The sequence below is a fragment of the Bubalus bubalis genome, chromosome 16 (genome assembly GCF_019923935.1).
Source record: "Bubalus bubalis isolate 160015118507 breed Murrah chromosome 16, NDDB_SH_1, whole genome shotgun sequence".
NCBI classification, from domain to species: Eukaryota; Metazoa; Chordata; class Mammalia; order Artiodactyla; family Bovidae; genus Bubalus; species Bubalus bubalis.
Genome location: NC_059172.1, coordinates 39221662 through 39242739, shown reverse-complemented (window position 1 = coordinate 39242739; position 21078 = coordinate 39221662). Strand labels below are relative to the sequence as shown.

At 41.3% G+C, this 21078-nt stretch overlaps 1 protein-coding gene across 5 annotated transcripts in view; it reads left to right on the top strand.

The window, feature by feature from the left end:
* LOC102396589 (interferon-induced very large GTPase 1) overlaps positions 1-21078 on the top strand; it is a 190141-nt gene that overhangs the window by 39752 nt on the left and 129311 nt on the right. For 3 of the 5 annotated variants that reach the window (XM_045162933.1, XM_045162931.1, XM_045162932.1), the window contains exon 1: positions 14297-14441. The exons of 1 other annotated variant lie outside the window; for it this stretch is intronic. The gene's annotated coding sequence lies outside the window, so the exon portion shown is untranslated. Of the gene's footprint in view, positions 1-14281; positions 14442-21078 lie in introns of those variants that run through there. One more of the 5 variants, XR_006640094.1, reaches the window with a different exon arrangement.

Sequence of the window (21078 nt, the reverse complement as noted above, 5' to 3'; positions counted from 1 at the left end):
TGTATATGTGTGTTACTATACTTGCTTTTCTCTTTCAGACTTACTTCAGAAGGTGTGGTACCTATATAAAATGGAATACTACTTGGCCAATTTTTTGTTTTTTAGTCCCTGTACCTGCTTGATGAAGTGATCTTCAATCCTTACTATATAGGTGTCTTTCCTGTTGGGATTTTTCTTTTCCTATGACTCTTCTTTTCCATTGAGAGAAGACCCTTCAGCATTTGTTTCAGGGTAGGTCTATTATTGTGGAATTATTTTAGTTTTGCTTGTCTAAGTTCTTTATCTCTCCTTCTATTCTAAATGACAGTCTTACTGGATAGAGTACCCTGGGTTGCAGGGTTTTCCCTTACACCACTTTGAATATATTATGCCATTTGCTTCTGGCCTGCAAAGTTTCTGCAGAGAAATCAGATGGTAGCTTTAGAGAGGTTCCCTTGTATATAACTTTATCTCTTGCTGCCTTTAGAATTCTCTTCAATTACTGCCATTATAATTACGATGTATCTTGGTGTGGGTCTGTTGGGTGTGTCTTGTTTGGGACCCTCTGTGCTTCCTATACCTGAATATCTGTTTTCTTCTTCAGGTTTGGGTTGTTTTCAGGCATTATTTCTTCAAATACACTTTCCATTTTCTTCTTTCTCTTCTTCTTCTGAAACATCTATAATGTGAATATTGGCACATTTAACGGTTTCCCAGAGATTTCATAGACTGCTAACATTCTTTCTTAATTTGAATATTTTTCTGCTGTTCTGATTAGGTGATTTCCATTACTCTATCTTCCAGATCATGTATGTGTTCTTCTGAACCACTTAGCCTGCTATTCATCCTTCTAGTGTTTTTTTTTTAATCTCAGATATTGAATTATCTATTTTTGATTGGGTCTTTTTATATAATTTAGTTCCTTATTGAAATGATCACTATTTAGATCAATCATCTTCCCTTATTCAGTTAACATTTTTATTATCAATTTCTGAAATCTTTATCTGGTAAATAGTTTATTCATTTTGTTGTTGTTTTCCTAGAGTTGTCTCTTCCTCTTTCATTTGAGAGTAGTTCTTCTGCATTTTTATTTTTGCTTAACATTCTCTGCCTCTGTCAATTTAGATGAAACAGTTACTGTGGTCCTGAAGGGGTATTCTTGTGGAAGAACATCTATACATATTAAATGTGTCCAGTGCCTTTGGTGAGAACCTGAATTTGACATGGATATCAGCTGCCTTTCCTCAGTGTGTACTGGCAGCTATCACCTTGGTAGAGGTGGGACTAGATATGGTGGAGCTACAGCCTGCAGTCTTTCTGCAGGTTATAGGAACTTCCTCTCTGCCTGTGGGACTTCTCTTTACTCAGTGGCCAAGGGTGGGGTCTGATCCCAAGTTGCTGATGTGGAAGTCCTTAGGGCCAGTCTTGTGTTCGCTCTCTCCCCTTAAAGTTATGGTTTCTTTCTGCCTGTTCTAGAACCTTTGCCACAAAGGGAATGAGGAAGTAAATGGGGTTTATGCACCTACTGAGGTCTTATGCTCTGCCTTTGTAGGCATCTGTGTATCCATGCAAATACAGCTCATGGTTACATTTTCCCCTGTCATAGCTACCCAAGATCTAATGCCACGTGGAAAGTGTAGGTAAGTGAATGGAGCGTTTGCTTCGTTGGAACTGGGATGCACAGTGAGACAGTCATGAGCATCCTGGCAGCTGCACTGCAATCAGAAGTCTGGGCTGCTTGTGGGGCACTGCCTGAGTAAGGGCCAGCAATGGCTGACACCCACCCACCGGTGCTCTGCCCTGGGAATGGATGGCCTCTGCATTGCAAGGTTGAGTATTTTCCCTGGTCCTAGAAGCCCTAGGTTTGGTGCCACTCTGTGAAGTAAAATGCACGGGGCCAGGCTGTTCATTCCAATTGGGACTGAGGAGTATGCTGAGGCAGCTGCTAGGGCAGATGTCTCTCTACCCTGAGAGAGGAATTGTTCATGAGTGGAACTGAGGTTTCTGGAGCCTTTTTATCTGTACTTCAAAGTTCTCCAATCAGCCAGTGGGGTTTGTCCCCTATTCATAGGACCTCAAGACTAGAATGGCAGGTCTGTGACTCGACCTCCTCATGACCCAGAGTGGATGCCCACCTATGGGCTCTCCCTTTTCCTCTGAGTTCTATTCTAAGGGCACAGGTCCCAACCCAATCACTTTTCCTCCCAACCTACCTGATAACATGAGATCTTTCTAAGAGCCTTGATTATATAAGATTCCTTCAGTCCATTTCACGTTATGTTTTAGGGAGAATTATTCCACATGTAGATGAATTTCTGATGTGTTCTTTGGGAACAGTGAGCTCCACATCCTCCTACTCTGCCATCTTGACCTCTCCCAGAATACATTTCATGGTAGATCGAATAATTGCTTAAATTGGATATGTAAACAATCAACCAGGTTCAAAAATGATCCCCTAAAATTGTATCTCAAATCACATCAAGTCCAAATCTCTATTTGACTAAACTAACAAAATCTTGGATCTGTTTCTCCCTCAAATATGACCCCAAGCCCCAGGAGTACCTTTAGTGATTAACAATCTCTTCTAATGCTCTCAATATTCACTGGTGTTACCAGAATGTAAGTGAACCCGTGCAGAGTCAGCAAAGTCCACAGTTGCTGCCATATTACTGGAAGCGCTTCCCTAAGTCCATCCTTACCACTACTCTGGTGGCTACTCTTTGAGTTAGTCTTCTGACTCAATTGCCCTTTGTCCTTTACCCAGCCATTCTGAAAATTCCTCAGGACCCTCTACAATGGGGGCCATCCTAAATCCCCATTCACTGCAAGTTCTCTACAGTGACACTTCCAGATCCTTATTGGTGAATATTTATCCTGGATCCTAGAGTGCTCAATACCATCTATTATAGGAAATTATAGGCTTCCCTGGTGGCTTAGATGGTAAAGAATCTGCCTGCAATGCGGGAGACCTGGGTTCGATTCCTGGGCTAGGAAGATCCCTTGGAGAAGGAAATGGCAACCCACTCCAGTATTCTTGCTTGGAAAATCCCCATGGACAGAGGAGCCTGGTGGGCTACAGTTCACGGGGTCACAGAGTTGGACACAACTGAGCACAGCACAACAGGATGTCTGGAAATGTATAAGAGGTTTTCCCCTTGGCTTGGTGGAGGAAGCTTTCTTGAATTCCATCTTGTTTTACATCCCCACAGGAGGCTGAGATGGAATTTACACTGGAGGGTCTTTTAAGCAAGATTTAAATGGGAAGAAGGGATGGAAAGAATTAAATTTTTGAGTCGCTACTTCAGATAAAGCACTGAAATTATCTCATTTGATTAACCCAATTTAAAGTGGTAAGAGGAGAGGAAAACTGAAAGATGAAATCCAAGATCACAGAGTTAGAAAGTAGTGAGAAAAGAGTGGGGACTAATGATAATAGATATCTCTTAACTGGACAAATCAGCCCAAATTTTCAGATCCCTGTCATATGCAAGCATAATGCCACCTGATAATTTCCTCAGAACTCCATGTTTTCTGAAGTGAGTAGGATGGAGGTATGATCATACAACAGAAATAGGAAAAATTCAGGGTTCACAGGAGAAGAGGATGCTCTTCCTTTCTACCTCCTCCAGCAAGCAAAGCCCTACTGTTTGCAGCTGGGCACTGCCCTGAGAGGGAGAGAAGGCCACTGAAGGCAGGATCTGATGCCTCTGTGTCTTTCCCTGGTGTGATATTGTGATTTATAATAAGAAATGTATATTCATTCTCATTCCTGACACAGTGCTCCTCAAATCCTTTACTAATCACTTAACAAACATTTATGTTAAAAACATTTCTGGAACTTTGACATCAGACTGAGAAATGAAGCTAAAAGTCTGTTCTCAGCATTGGGAATGGACCTGAGTAACAAGCAGCAGCTATGTGGTGAAATAAACTTGTTTGTGAATCTGATTTTGAGTTCATGGGATTGCTTTACCCCCTAGTTAATTTATCGTTTCCTGAAATCTTATCACATATAGAATATGTGCTCACGTTGTGAGAATCTAAGGTACATCAGACAAAGACTCTATGATCTCTCCACAGCAGAGCAATAGAGAAGACACAGGCACTGATACAAAAAAAAAAAAAAAAAAAAAAAAACCCTCCACTCATATAGAAATACTCAGGTTCAAAGTAAACACTGAAGCAACACTGCAGATGAAGACACTCTATTTGGTATCTCTTGTTCAGACACATTTGACCTTCAAACAAATAATGTGCTGGGGGAGAAAAGAATTCATAGTTGAATACCAGCTTCAGGTCAAGCACTGGGACTGACCTATCTCATTTATCCTCATTAATGTTATGTGAGGTAGCTAGTGTTGCTGGAAAATCATTCCACCACTGGACTGTTTCTTACTTAGGTATCCCCCCACACCTAAATATAGTTAGTAGCTACTAGATCCTGGACGAACTGAAGCAGCACATGTTTTAGGACTCAATAAAGCATATATTCTAACATGTCTGCAATAGTCAGATTGAGGGTTCAAAAATATTCCCCTAAAATGGTATCTCAAATTGTGTCAACTCCAAGTCTCTATTTGACCAAATTAGCAAAAAACCTGGATCTGCTTCACCCTCATATCTGACCTTAAACCCGAGGGATACCTTTAGTAATTAGTAATCCCTTCTAAAGTTTTCAATATTCATGGATGGTACCAGAATGCAACCGAATCCCTTTCAGAGCCAGCAAAATCCATGACTCCTCCCATATTACTGGGAGCTCTTCCCTAAATTCATTCTTACCACTTCCATGGTGGACACTATAAATTAAGCTTCTGACATAATTTCCCTTTGTATTCTTCCTGGCTATTCTGAAAATCCCTCAGCTTCTTCTGAAATGGGGGCCACTCTATATCCCCAACCACTGTAAATTTACTACATTTGCTCTTCTAGATTCATATTGATGGATATTTACCCTGGATTCAAATGTATTCAATATCATCAATTATAAAATCTATCCTAATGTCTAAAAAGGCATAGTAAATTCTCCCCTTGGCTTGGTGATGGAAGCATCCTTGAATTCCATCTTCTGTTTCACACAGTGTGAAAGTCAAAGTTAGTCGCTTAGTCGTGTCCAACTCTTTGCAACACTATGGACTGTAGCTTATCAGGCTCCTTTATCCATGGAATTCTCTAGGCAAGAATACTGGAGTAGGTAGCCATTCCCTTCTCCAGGGATCTTCCTGACCCAGGGATGGAACCCAGGACTCCTGCACTGCAAGTGGATTCTTTACTGTCTGAGACACCTTCAGTCTTGCACAATTGGTTTCAGTATCCCCATCTGAGACTGAGATGGAGTTTACACTGGAGATTCCTTTAAGCAGAACTTAAATGGGAAGAAGAGATGGAAAGAACTAATATTTTGAGCCCCTACCTCAGGTTAAGCCCTGGAATTCTCATTTCATCAACACAATGAAAAGTCACAAAAAGAAATATTACTGAACTTTTATAAACTTGAGTCCATTAGCACATGTAAACCCGATCTACTGACACCAAGTTTTGATGAAGCAAAGTGAAAGGGAAAGTCATTCAGTCCTAGCTGACTCTTTGCAGACTATACCCATGGACTATACAGTCCATGGAATTCTCTAGCCAGAATACTGGAGTGGATAGCTGTTCACTTCTCCAGGGGATCTTCCCAACCCAGGGATTGAACCCAGGTCTCCCATATTTCAGGCTGATTCTTAGTAGATGAGTCACCAGGGAAGCTCAAGAATACTGGAGTGGGTAGTCTATCCCTTCTCATGGGCATCTTCCCTACCCAGGAATCAAACTTGGCCTCCCACACTGCAGGCAGATTCTTCACCAGCTGAGCTATGAAACATGCTGCATTTATCACAGAGCCGTACAAGGAGTAATATGGGGTCAAAAGGTCCAGATTCCCCAGTAGATTTCAGAAAAGGCCCCCTCTTTTTTATTTTTTTTTTAAGGCACAGTGAGGGAGAGAATCAAAGGTGTGTGATCAGCTTGTGCATAATTCTCTGATTGGTTGATGGTGATATAACAAGTTGGTGTCATAGGGGTTAATACCATCAATCCTCAGACTCCAATCAGTCTGGGAGCCATGTTCTCACAGTCATAATGCAGTTAACTTCTTACATCTGGTGGAGGCTTTATAGTACTTGCAAAACAACTCAAGAAGTTGTATTAGACACCATTATCTATGTACTTCAGAAAGAAACTACAGATACTGTGACTGCTATATGTCTGATCTGTTGTTTAAATTGTTACCAGTTCTCCTGGCCCAGCTTCTATTTTTTGTTACTACAAATTCACAGTCTTTAAATCAAGTCTTGAGCCAGCCTTTTGTGACTCAGGGGAGACCTGGGAGACTAAAGCTTTTCTACAAAGAGGCAGATGGAGCACATGGCAGGGTGGGCAGTTTGGTTTAGGGAAAGCCCTATAGGGTCCAACTTAGTTACTGAAAAACTGAGAAAGATTAAATGTGTGACCAAAGTTTGCATAATTAGAAAGTAACAACAATGGAGTTCAGGTCCACTTTCCATGTATATACATTACTTTAAGAAGACTAGTACTGATAGCCATCCCTAAACTTGACAAATCACCCCAAATTTTTACATCCCTGTCATCTGCAAGGACAATGCCACCTAAATATTGGCTTAGAAATTCATGTTTTCTAAAGGGAGTAGACTGGAAGTAGAGTCAGACAGCAGAAGCAGGAAAATCTCAGGGTTCACAGGAGAAGACGCTCTTCCTTTCTGCCTCTACCTAGGGCTAGCAAAGCCCTACTGGTTGCAGCTGGCCACTGCCCTGAGAGGTAGGGGGAGAAGTCCACTGAAGGCAGGATCTGATGCCTCTGTGTCTTTCCCTCTGTAATATTGTTATGTATAATGAGAAATATGTAAGTAATCTTTGTCCCAGTTCATAAAACAGGTTCTTGAAATGCTTATAAATTCCTAAGTAGTAAAAATGGTAGAAGCACTTTTCTTCTAATGACGCTACACTGGTTGTGTCCCTGGATGGGAGACGGTCACCGGAAAGACAAAGCCATGATTAAAAGTTTCATATTTTCAGGCCTCCACTTCCCATTTTCCAGAGAGGGGCTGGAAATTAACTTAAAGATAGATGAATCCTATATGAGAAAGCCTACATAAAATCCCAATAGCATGGGGTTTGAAGGGCTTTCAGTTTGGTGAACACATCCACATATACCAAGAGAGGGATGGACCCCTACTCCACAGGGACAGAACCCACCAGACCTCAACCTATGTATCTCTTCATCTGTCTGTTTATCTATATCCTTTATCACATTCTTTACTCAACTAGTAAACATAACTCTTCCCTGAGTTTTAGAAGTTGCTCTAGCAAGTACATCAAACCTGAAGAGGCAGCTTTCAGGAACTTCTGATTTATAGCCAAGTCATACAGAAGTTTGGAGAAGGCAACGGCACCCCACTCCATACTCTTGCCTGGGAAATTCCGTGGACGGAGGAGCCTGGTAGGCTGCAGCCCATGGGGTCACTAGGAGTCGCACACGACTGAGCAACTTCACTTTCACTTTTCACTTTCATGCATTGAAGAAGGAAATGTCAACCCACTCCAGTGTTCTTGCCTGGAGAATCCCAGGAATGGGGAAGCCTGGTGGGCTGCCGTCTCTGGGGTCGCACAGAGTCGGACACGACTGAAGCGACCTAGCAGCAGCAGCAGCAGCAGCAGCATACAGAAGTTGAGGGTAATCTGGGGGTCTACTGCCTGAAATTGACATGTGAAGCCAGTGGCAGTTTCCTGGGACTAAGCCCTTAAACTGTGGGACCTGACAGTATATTCAGAAAGATACATAGTGTCAGAATCAAGTTAAATGGTAAGACACCGGCTGCTGCTGCTGCTGCTAAGTCGCTTCAGTATTGTCCGATTCTGTCCGACCCCAAAGACGGCAACCCACCAGGCTCCCCTGTCCCTGGGATTCTCCAGGCAAGAATACTGGAGTGGTTGCCATTTCCTTCTCCAATGCATGAAAATGAAAAGTGAAAGTCATATCCAGTCATGTCCGATTCCTAGCGACCTCATGGGCTGCAGCCTACCAGGCTCCTCCGTCCATGAAATTTTCCAGGCACTAGTGCTGTAGAATTGCTTGTTGTAGGGACAGCCCCAGACACATCTGGTGTTGAAACAAAGGAAAACTGTTTTGTTTTGTTTTGTTTTCTAAAATACTGAGGTTGTCTGCTTTTTTTCCTCCTCTTCTTCCTCTCTTTTGATGGGATACAGTGCAGGTGACCCAACATGTGCCACTTGGGTGTGTAGATTATTTCAACCTGAAGGTAAGGAAGTTCCAAAAGACTCAGAAAGAAACTTTGAACTTCTACCTAACTGCCTAAGAGAACAGAATATAGAGCCTGTTCCAGGAGGGAGATACCACTAAAGATAACTATACAGCACTATATGTAACTATAGTATACTATGAATTAGGTGTGCTAAACAGGGAGAAACTTAGCAAGGCCAGTTTGATCGAAGTCCTCTCTGTGTCCTATTCTCTCTAGATTGACCAGCGAACATTTGTTTAACAAACATTAAATCTCTATGTTTTCCTGTGAATTACTTTACTTCCCTTTGAAGTCCCAGACTCCTACCTCTTTCTCCTTAGTCCAGTATGGTTTGTAAATGTACCTCACCTTGCGTTACTATCTTTCAAATTTCTCATGCCTATGTTAATTCTCCAAACATACATATTAAACTTATTTTCTACTGTGAATGTCTTGTGTCATTTTAATTATTTGACAGCCAAAAGAAATAAAAGGGGGAAAAGAAAAATACCACCACCCCTTTTTTGCTGGCAAGTATCACCCACCTCATTGCAGAAGCCAAAAGAATCCCTGAACGGACATATTCTCGTAGTCAAAGAAGAGCCAATTAGAAGGAAAGAATCAGGGGGAAATTTCAGACAAGAGAGACTCAGTGATCTCAGCTGCCCTTTTCTCTGTAATCAATAGGTTAGAGATGGATTGGTTCATTCCAGAATTTTTAGCTGAAGCTAAAAGGGCTGAAATTAGGGTGAAGCAAGTGAGGAACTCAAACTACAAAATTTAAATCTCTCTCACTTTCAAGTTCCCTTGTACCCTAAACTCTTCTCTTGCCTCACCCTAGTTCCAGCCCTGGGTGCTCGGCTCTCTCTAGCATCACTGTGGAGTACTCGGTGATTTCCTTTTTCCTCAGTTTATTCAGAATAAAGCTATAATTTTTCAAAGAGAACTTAAGTTAAAAACTGGCAATAAATAAAGAAACAAAAAGACTAGTGAAAACATCTTTCAAAAAACACTCACTAGTCATTGAACCGAAGTTCATGTTAAAAACATACATTTTCTGGAATTGAGAGAAAAGTGAAAAAGAAAGCTAAAGTCTGTTTTCTGTATTGGGCGTTGATATGGAGTACTGGGAGGTACTTTACATGATAGAAGCAAGGTCCGTCCGATGCTGTAAAGAGCAATATCGCATAGGAACCAGGAATGTCAGGTCCATGAATCAAGGCAAATTGGAAGTGGTCAAACAAGAGATGGCAAGAGTGAATGTCGACATTCTAGGAATCAGCGAACTCAAATGGACTGGAATGGGTGAATTTAACTCAGATAACCATTATATCTACTACTGCGGGCAGGAATCCCTCAGAAGAAATGGAGTAGCCATCATGGTCAACAAAAGAATCTGAAATGCAGTACTTGGATGCAATCTCAAAAATGACAGAATGATCTCTGTTCGTTTCCAAGGCAAACCATTCAATATCACGGTAATCCAAGTCTATGCCCCAACCAGTAACGCTGAAGAAGCTGAAGTTGAACAGTTCTATGAAGACCTACAAGACCTTTTAGAACTAACACCTCAAAAAGATGTCCTTTTCATTATACAGGACTGGAATGCAAAAGTAGGAAGGCAAGAAACACCTGGAGTAACAGGCAAATTTGGCCTTGGAATACAGAATGAAGCAGGGCAAAGACTAATAGAGTTTTGCCAAGAATATGCACTGGTTATAGCAAACAACCTCTTTCAACAACACAAGAGAAGACTCTACATATGGACATCCCCAGATGGTCAACACTGAAATCAGATTGATTATGTTCTTTGTAGCCAAAGATGGAGAAGCTCTATACAGTCAGCAAAAACAAGACCGGGAGCTGACTGTGGCTCAGATCATGAAGTCCTTATTACCAAATTCTGACTTAAACTGAAGAAAGTAGGGAAAATCACTAGACCATTCAGGTATGACCTAAATCAAATCCCTTATGATTATACAGTGGAAGTGAGAAATAGATTTAAGGGCCTATATCTGATAGATAAGAGAGCTTGATGAACTATGGAATGAGGTTCGTGACATTGTACAGGAGACAGGGATCAAGACCATCCCCATGGAAAAGAAATGCAAAAAAGCAAAATGGCTACCTGGGGAGGCCTTACAAATAGCGGTGAACAGAATAGAAGTGAAAAGCAAAGGAGAAAAGGAAAAATATAAGCATCTGAATGCAGAGTTCCAAAGAACAGCAAGAAGAGATAAGAAAGGCTTCCTCAGCCACCAATGCAAAGAAATAGAGGAAAACAACAGAATGGGAAAGGCTAGAGATCTCTTTAAGAAAATTAGAGATACCAAGGGAACATTTCATGCAAAGATGGGCACAATAAAGGACAGAAATGGTATGGACCTAACAGAAGCAGAAGATATTAAGAAGAGGTGGCAAGAATACACAGAAGAACTGTACAAAAAAGATCTTCATGACCCAGATAATCATGATGGTGTGATCACTGACCTAGAGCCAGACATCCTGGAATGTGAAGTCAAGTGGGCCTTAGAAAGCATCACTACGTACAAAGCTAGTGGAGGTGATAGAATTCCAGTTGAGCTCTTTCAAATCCTGAAAGATGATGCTGTGAAAGTGCTGCACTCAATATGCCAGCAAATTTGGAAAACTCAGCAGTGGCCACAGGACTGAAAAGGTCAGTTTTCATTCCAGTCCCAAAGAAAGGCAATGCCAAAGAACGCTCAAACTACCACACAATTGCACTCATCTCACATGCTAGTAAAGAAATGCTCAAAATTCTCCAAGCCAGGCTTCAGCAATATGTGAACCGTGAACTTCCTGATGTTCAATCTGGTTTTAGAAAAGGCAGAGGAACCAGAGATCAAATTGCCAACATCCGCTGGATCATGGAAAAAGCAAGAGAGTTCCAGAAAAGCATCTATTTCTGCTTTATTGACTATGCCAAAGCCTTTGACTGTGTGGATCACAAGAAACTGGAAAATTCTTCAAGAGATGGGAATACCAGACCACCTGATCTGCCTCTTGAGAAATTTGTATGCAGGTCAAGAAGCAACAGTTAGAATTAGACATGGAACAACAGACTGGTTCCAAATTGGAAAAGGAGTACATCAAGGCTGTATATTGTCACCCTGCTTATTTAACTTATATGCAGAGTACATCATGAGAAATGCTGGACTGGAAGAAACACAAGCTGGAATCAAGATTGCCGGGAGAAATATCAATAACCTCAGATAAACAGATGACACGGCCCTTATGACAGAAAGTGAAGAGGAACTCAAAAGCCTCTTGATGAAAGTGAAAGTGGAGAGTGAAAAAGTTGGCTTAAAGCTCAACATTCAGAAAACGAAGATCATGGCATCTGGTCCCATCACTTCATGGGAAATAGATGAGGAAACAGTGGAAACAGTGTCAGATTTTATTTTGGGGGGCTCCAAAATCACTGCAGATGGTGACTGCAGCCATGAAATTAAAAGATGCTTACTCCTTGGAAGGAAAGTTATGACCAATCTAGATTAGGTAGCATATTCAAAAGCAGAGATATTACTTTGCCAACAAAGGTTTGTCTAGTCAAGGCTATGGTTTTTCCTGTGGTCATGTATGGATGTGAGAGTTGGACTGTGAAGAAGGCTGGGCGTGGAAGAATTGATGCTTTTGAACTGTGGTGTTGGAGAAGACTGTTGAGAGTCCCTTGGACTGCAAGGAGATCCAACCAGTCCATTCTGAAGGAGATCAGTCCTAGGTGTTCTTTGGAAGGACTGATGCTAAAGCTGAAACTCCAGTACTTTGGCCACCTCATGCAAAGAGTTGACTCATTGGAAAAGAGTCTGATGCTGGGAGGCATTGGGGGCAGGAGGAGAAGGGGATGACAGAGGATGAGATGGCTGGATGGCATCACTGACTCGATGCACATGAGTCTGGGTGAACTCTGGGAGTTGGTGATGGACAGGGAGGCCTGGCGTGCAGCGATTCATGGGGTCGCAAAGAGTCGGACATGACTGAGTGACTGAACGGAACTGAACTGACTGGGAGGTAAATGTGTGGTGAAATAAACTTGGTTTCAAATCTGATTTTATTCTAAGGGATTGCTTTTACCCCTTCACTAATTTATACATTTACTGAAATCTTACCATGTACAGAAAATTTACTCACTCTGTGAGAGAATCTGAGGTGCATCAGACTCTATGATCTCTAGACCCAAAGCATAGCAATAGAGAAGACACGGGCACTGACACAAAGCCCAGCACAAGAACGCAAAAACTCACACGTACACAGAAACACTCAGATGTGTAGATTAAGCAGTGGAGGGAACTCTGGTGCTAAAGACAAGTCCCTTGATAGTTCTTGTTCTGACAGATTTGATCATCAAACAAATTGTGTGCTGGGGAAAAGAATTCATACGTGAACGTCTACTTCAGGCCAAGCACTGGGTGAGATTAACCTACCTCATTTTATCCTCATTAATATTCTGCGAGTGGATGGTGCTACTGACACAAATCCATTCCACCCCTCGACTGCTCCTCATTCCTTAGGTCGCCCTCTCCACACGCATAAGCAAATATAGCTAGGAACTGCTGCACCCTGGACTCAAACTAATGGCTGACATGTAAACCCTGGCCTACTAGAAAACACTTCCATTCCTATTCTAAAAGTAGGAAAAGGGAAGTCTAATTGGAAGGGTACCATTCCACCCCTTATTCACTGAAATAGCTGTTAATATTCTCACATATAGCTAAAGAAACAGGCTCATGACAGACCAATCATGACATTTTGTTCATCTATATGGTTCATGCACTACATTTGGGATACAAAGATGAATAAGACAGATCCCCCACAACTGGGAGGAACAAAGAGAGGTGGGATGTTTGAGGTTTGGCGGATGGGAGAAATGAGGGAGACAAGCAGCAGTTACAGAGCAGCACACTGTGACGGGAGCATCGGCAGGTGGAGTCAGTGCTCTGAGAGCAGCACAGACAGCTCAGTACAGGCCCGTGAAGGGGAGACGGACAGGTGCACTGGGAGTGGAAAGGGGAAATATGAGATGATGTGGGTAGCATTTCTAGAGGTCCTGGGAAAAATGAGCATGAGGTTCTCCTCCAAGAAGACATGTGCAGACATACACAGCTTGAACAGACCAACAATGGAGCAGGCAGTACTGTCTACAAGGAAAATTATAATGAATTAAATCATGGGGTAGGATAATAATCAATGAAACAAAATGCTTTACATGAAATGTTGTAAGGGAAAACAGATTTTTAACATTACTGAAAAGCTCTGCTTCCCTTGTAATTAAGTCAAAGAATCCGTCTGCAATGCAGGAGACCTGGGTTCAATTCCTTGGTTGGGAAGATCCCCTGGAGAAGGAAATGGCAATCCACTCCAGTATTCTTGCCTGGAGAATCCCATGGACAGAGGAGCCTGGTGGGCTACAGTCCATGGGGTTGCAAAAGTCGGACACGACTTAGCAACTAAACTATTAAAAAAGCTCTAATATAAAATTAGAGAACAGTAAAATTCTCTTTCTCACTATAAACACACAGTATGCTTTTAAGAATTTAGCTCATGTTAGTGTTGATCATCCACATCAGCTAATACACTTTTGAAACTTTGTTAATTTTCAAATCAATCACAGAGCTAGAAGTAAAGCAGTTAAAGCAAGTTCCCTGAGGAGGACATTCTATCGTGCCCTTGTCTCTTTTCTGAAATTCGTTCCCTATCCTGTTTCTCCCATGTTCATTATCTGGTGCTCACCCCAGGCCACCCTAAAGAAACATGCACACACACCGCTCCCCCCAACATTAGTCTTCCATTTGCAATAACCTTAACAACCAGGAATCACAATGTGAACACAATTACAAATCACAATTATCTAATCACAATTATATAAATAAATATAAATCACAATTATAAACGAATGAATGAAAGAATAAATAAATGAGTAGGATTCCTTTAAATCAGCTGATCTTTTAAAAGAGGGGAAAAAAACACAAAAGTGAAACCAGTTTTTCACTTCCTGCTTGCCCTTTTACCACAGAAGGAGCTGAGGTCTAGGCTGGAGATTTCAATAAGCAAACTGCCAGACTCAGGGAAGGAACCTGCTCTGCTTTCTCACTCATCTCTCTGGAGCAAACTGAAGACAGGAGCTTGGCCTCCAGGAGACAGGTAAGTGAAGGAAAAGGAGAGAAATGGGTAGACAGAGAGATACAACAACATACTCAGAGACTAAAATAAAAACAGAAATTGATGGAAACGGGAATAGGGACAGTCAGAGATCAAAGCAGATTAAGACATGATGAGAACACAAATATGGATCTAACATTCTCATTGTTCCAATAAACAGCTCCAGATCTGAAGGAAAGGGTGTACATTATCAAAAGAGACAAATAATTTGGTAACTTCTATTGTCAAATAAAAATAAATCTACACTTACATAAAAAGAGACTTCATTTGAAAGGATTATTGCAATAAAGGGAAAGAGACTATTGTAATAGAGAAAACAATTCAAACAGAACTGCAAGCATCTCAAAGGACAAGAAGAAAGGAATTTTCTTTTGTAGTGAAGAGTCAACAGGCTAGAAAAAACACAGAATAGAGGGTGTGTATAAAAGGAAATATTTTTATTCTTAGGAGCGATCATTAAGGAGGGGTTGTATACTGGATCAGAACAAGGATGGGTCAACCTTAAGGGGGCTAAAAAGAAGAGAAGTTTAATTACTGTTTAGTTTCAAACACTTCAATTGAGCAGAGGGACAAACAGCTCAGTGAAAGTTTCATGAGGCAAAGAATGGAATTTTAAGGGTCTTTGTCTGATGGTATATTTAAAATAAGTAACCAAGAAAGATCTACTGTATAGCAATAAAGAAAGAGAGAAAGAAAAGCAGTTAATTTTTAAAAAAGGGGTCTGTGTCTGGCCTCCTTATAAGTAATAGGGGAACACACCAATGATTCTTACCTAAGTCTTATGCTAAAAGGTAGCTCTTTGCAGTAAGTTAATTCTCAGAGCACAAAAGGTTGCATGGAGTTCTTTTAACCATCACTGCTTTCCAAGAGAAGAGGACTCATGAAAAGTTTAACTTTATTATGGCTCATGTAAGTAAAAGGTGCTATGGTAAATACAGAGAAGAGGAGAACTAACTTGACCTGGAAGAATAAAGGAAGGCTTCACAAATAAGGAGAATTGGGTTAGAAGTATAGTGTCCTGGGAAATGCTCATCTAATATAATATTTTGATGATCTAATATTTGTATTGATTTAAACAGATTAACAGGACAAAGTTAAGTTTAATTACATACTCACAGAATCCCCAACAAGACTCAAAGATGGTCTGGCAATTGAGGCATATATACCATCTCAAGCTAAGGAGAAGGCAGTAGGGGTCTGGGGCTTCAAAGAGAAGGGAGACAATTCAGAAGATGGGAAGAGCAAATGATTGGTAAGCAAATGTTTGCGATGCCATGCAGATATGTCTTTCTGATAAAAAAGCTGTCTCTGGTAATAGCTCTTTCTGGTATAGTGTTAGTCGTTCAGTCACTCCAACTCTTTGCTACCCCACAGACTGTAGCCCACCAGGCTCCTCTGTCCATGGAGTTCTCCAGGCAAGAATACTGGAGTGGGTTGCCATTTCCTTCTCCAAGACTTTCTGGTACAGGCCCTCTATATAATTATTTTAGGGAGTTCAAGGAGAGGTAAAAAAGCTTTTCCTGAGTCTGCTGGGTCTTAATTGCCTTCTGCTCAGAACAATCCACATGTCAAAGTGGCAGATTTGGTGGTGGCATATTCTGCTCCACCTCAACAGACAGGGTTAAATAAATTTTGAGATTGAGGAAAGATGACAGAGTACAGCTTTTACGGGAAGAAAGTGAACTAGAAGTTCAGAAAAGGAAAAAGAGTGGTTGTAAAAAGAACTGGGCTGGGACTTCCCTGGCAGTCCAGTGGTTAAGACTTTGCTTTTAGAGGTTTGATTCCCAGTGGGGGAGCTAAGATGCCAACTGTCTTGCAGCCAGGAAACCAAACCATAAGAGAGAAGTAATATAACAGAAGGTTCAGACGGTAAAGTGTCTGCCTACAATGCTGGAGACCCGGATTCAATCCCTGGGTCGGGAAGATCCTCTGGAGAGGGAAATGGCAACCCACTCCAGTACTCTTCCCTGATAATCCCATGGACAGAGGAGCCTGGTAGGCTACAGTCCATGGGGTCACAAACAGTCAGACACAACTGAGTGACTTCACTTCACTTCACTTCACTTCAAAGAAAAAAATGGTGACTGGGTTGATTGTTGCCACATTGTGAGGGGGATTGAATGCTGGGGACAAGTAATTTGATCATATCATAAACCAATGAGGACTCTTCGAGTTTTGTAAACAAGTATGAGTTTCAGATGCACTGTGAAAGGTGGACCATACAAGGATAGAGATACAGATTCAAGAGCTTCTTATACAGAGCAGTCAAATAGTGCAAACTAATGCCCGGCATTTAGTAGGTAACTAACAGGGACATAGTTTAGGTGAAGAAGTAGTACAAAATGGCTTCCAAGAAATAAAAGGTGCCCACATTACCATTTGCCCATCAAAATGGAATAATACCCGCAAAGGGCTAGAGTTAGGGATTCAAAATAAGTTTCTAACTGGATAGGCCATTCAACACCATAAATCCAAGCCCAAAAAGGAGCTACAGAAATAGTAAAATCTACAGTAGGAGGTAGAATTTAAGAGGCAAGCTAACATTTTGTTACTTTTTTCTTTTTTATTGAGATATAATTCACATATAATATTAGTTACACCATGCAACATGATTCTATATGTGTATATATTGCCAAATGATAACCCACAGCAAGCCTAGTAACGATCCATCACCACACAGTTATAGTTTATTTTCCTTATGATGAAAAATGTTAAGGTCTTCTTATAAACTTTCAAATCACAATAGTGTATTATCAGCTATAGTCATCATGCTGCACATAACATTCCCAGAACTCATTCCTTTTATAACTGGAAATTTCAGCCTTTGTACCTCCTTCACCCATTTTCCGTCCTTCTCCCCCAACCTCTGGCAACCACCCATCTGTTCTCTGTATCATTTAGCTCGTTTTTGGTTATGTTTTGTTTTAGATTCCATATGTAAGTGAGATCATATGGTATTTATCTTTGTCTGACATTTTATTTAACGTAATGCCCTCAAGGTCAAACCATGTTGTCACAAATGGCAGGATTTCTCTCTCTCTCTCTCTTTTTTGCTGAATAATATTCCATTAGAAATGTATCACACTTTCTTTATCCATCCATCCATCAATGGACATTTATGTTGCTTTGAACTTTGGTTATTGTAAATAATGCTGGAATGAACCTAGTCAGGCATGGGGAGGATCTTTTCAAATTAGTATTTTCTTTTCCTTTAGATCACCAGTGACACCATGATATTTGATAGAAACTGGAAAAGGCTGGGCACTGCATAAAGAGCCTAAAGCAGCTCACGATTAGCAGCAGAGTCCTTGAACACATATTCTCTAACTACATGATCAAAAGCAGTCTCAGGTTACTCTCCATCCAATTATCTGATTGTTTCTTTGCTAACACTTAACCTGAAATTATTTTCCTTCTTCAAATATTTTGAAGTTTATGGTCTGCTTCCCTCAGTAGAGGTAAACACTCTAAAGGCAGGGAGCTAACCTGCCTTATTCATTGGTCAACACACAGTGCCTAAAGCATTTCCCAGCATGCTGCAAGCCCTCAATAAATATGTGTGAAGCAAATGCTGACATTTAAAAAATCTTTACCAAACTTCTAATCAGCAGTACTTGTATGATCTCATTCACTCAAAGGCACATTATCATGATGGGTACACGAGAGGAGAGATGGTCCACAAAGAGGAGCTCCCAGATTCAAAAGGATAGAAAGCTGGAAAGGCTCCCTGGACTGGATAATTAGAATGTGAATATCAGGCTTCTAGAGAACTTTTTCTAGAAAAAGGTGAGGGCAGAAGTGAAACTAAATAATAATAAGTGGATAGGATGCATTCAACAATTTATTTCATCAACAAACATTTACTGAGCCAGAAGTGCTAAATTTGAAATTCCTTTTAGAGAAATCTGGCAATAAAAGAAATATAAAGAAAAGCTTATGGAGGAGACAAGATCCACTCTATATTTAAACAAAATGGGAAGATGTGTGTTTTCTTATCCAAAGTGAAGCAACCACAAAAGTAAAATATTCAAGATATTTTAGACCCAAGATAAAGAAAAAAAAGAAAAAGCCCAAGGGAAGTGAGTAGCAGCAGGATTTAGAGGACAGAGTTAGTATTGCAAAGAGGTTAGGGGTGCCTCTTCCTTAGGGACCAGAGGGAAGAACACAAGAATGGATAATAGAGTCTTAATTTGAAGGTGACAATCTTTGAAGATGACGAAGGTCTGACCACATAGCTTCTACACTCTGTAGAAATGGAAAGGGATGTCACCAAATGTGAGAAGAGCTTCAACTAATGCTCTCTTTGATGTAATCTTTCCTGCATTCTTAGACCCCTCTCAATGCTTCTGGACTGTTGGTTCAAAAGACCTACTCAGCCTTTGTCTTATTTATCTCTCTAACCCCATTGTCTCAAAAATTGCCTGGCACTTCGGAGTAGACCAGTAAGTGTAAATTATATGTAAAATTATGAAGATGAGTCGTTTGATTGTGGGAAGTGAAGAAGAGAATGAAGAAGAATGAAACTAGACTCTTTTGGGGCCTGAGACCCTGGGAAGATGGCAATAGAATGGATGCGTTGAGAAAACAAAAGGCAGAGAGAGGTTTAAACAAGTTACTGGGTGCAAGCTGGGATGCACTTACGTTCCACCTCAAGGGTCTCACCTGCTGGTAAGAAGTACAACTCTGTCCTAGGCTGTTCCCATGCTGGTTTCACATTTCTTTGAGCCCACAGGGATTCAGCTTTTTTCTTCAGTCTCCTCAGTTATCCAAAAACATCCTCTAAACACTTGGCTGCTCCTGGTTCAGGTCCCAGTTCAGTTTCTTTCTGTCCTCAAGACAATGCCACATGTTTCAACCATAGCCAAGGCATTTGCTACTAATCGCTAGGTACATAAAGACAAAAATATAAACCCAAGGAAAAGGAAAAGATCTTCTCTTGCTATGTGGTTTTACAATGCTGCCAGAATCCTCACTAGTCTAAAAGCAAATTAGAATATAGGAATAAAATGGTCTCACGAAAGTAATATCTAAGTGTACGCATATAGTGAATAGTGAAGTCGCTCAGTCGTGTCCAACACTTTGCGACCCCGTGGACTGTAGCCTACCAGGCTCCTCTGTCCATGGGATTTTCCAGGCAATAGTCCTGGAGTGGATTGCCATTTCCTTCTCCAGGCGATCTTCCCAACCCAGGGATCGAACCCGGGTCTCCCACGTTGTAGACAGACACTTTACCGTCTGAGCCACCAGGGAAGTGTAAGTGTATACTCCCACATAAATGAACCTATGTTCTTGCACTTGAAAGGTCCCACAGAAGATGGAAACATGTGGCTTCCTCTATCCTAGTTTAAATTATTTTCTTATTTTTATGTTAATTTTATTGAGAAATGATCTATACACAAAAAATGCATCCATTTAAGGTACACATTTTGATGAATTTTGCCAAGTTGAAACCACTAAAACCTTGAAACTATTCCCATGATCAAGACAGAAAATATTTTCATGATCCCCCAAAATTTACAGTGCCCCTTTGCAGTCTATTGCTCCTCTGCTCCAGTCCCAGGCAACCAGATTTGCTTTCAGATCAGATCAGATCAGATCAGTTGCTCAGTCGTGTCCGACTCTTTGCAACCCCATGAATCGCAGCATGCCAGGCCTCCCTGTCCATCACCAACTTCCATAGTTCACTGAGACTCACATCCATCGAGTCAGTGATGCCATCCAGCCATCTCATCCTCTGTCATCCCCTTCTCCTCCTGCCCCCAATCCCTCCCAGCCTCAGACTGTTTTCCAATGAGTCAACTCTTCGCATGAGGTGGCCAAAGTACTGGAGTTTCAGCTTTAGCATCATTCCTTCCAAAGAAATCCCAGGGCTGATCTCCTTCAGAATGGACTGGTTGGATCTCCTTGCAGTCCAAGGGACTCTCAAGAGTCTTCTCCAACACCACAGTCCAAAAGCATTAATTCTTCGGCGCTCAGCCTTCTTCACAGTCCAACTTTCACATCCATACATGACCACAGGAAAAACCATAGCCTTGACTAGGTGGACTTTTGTTGGCAAAGTAATGTCTCTGCTTTTGAATATGCTATCTGTGTTGCTCATAACTTTCCTTCCAAGGAGGAAGCGTCTTTTAATTTCATGGCTGCAGTCACCATCTGCAGTGATTTTGGAGCCCCCCAAAATAAAGTCTGACACTGTTTCCACTGTTTCCCCATCTATTTCCCATGCAGTGATGGGACCGGATGCCATGATCTTTGTTTTCTGAATGTTGAGCTTTAAGCCAACTTTTTCACTCTCCACTTTCACTTTCATCAAGAGGCTTTTGAGTTCCTCTTCACTTTCTGCCATAAGGGTGGTGTCATCTGTTTATCTGAGGTTATTGATATTTCTCCCGGCAATCTTGATTCCAGCTTGTGTTTCTTCCAGTCCAGCGTTTCTCATGAGGTGCTCTGCATATAAGTTAAATAAGCAGGGTGACAATATACAGCCTTGACGAACTCCTTTTCCTATTTGGAACCAGTCTGTTGTCCCATGTCTAGTTCTAACTGTAGCTTCTTGACCTGCATACAAATTTCTCAAGAGGCAGATCAGGTGGTCTGGTATTCCCATCTCTTGAAGAAT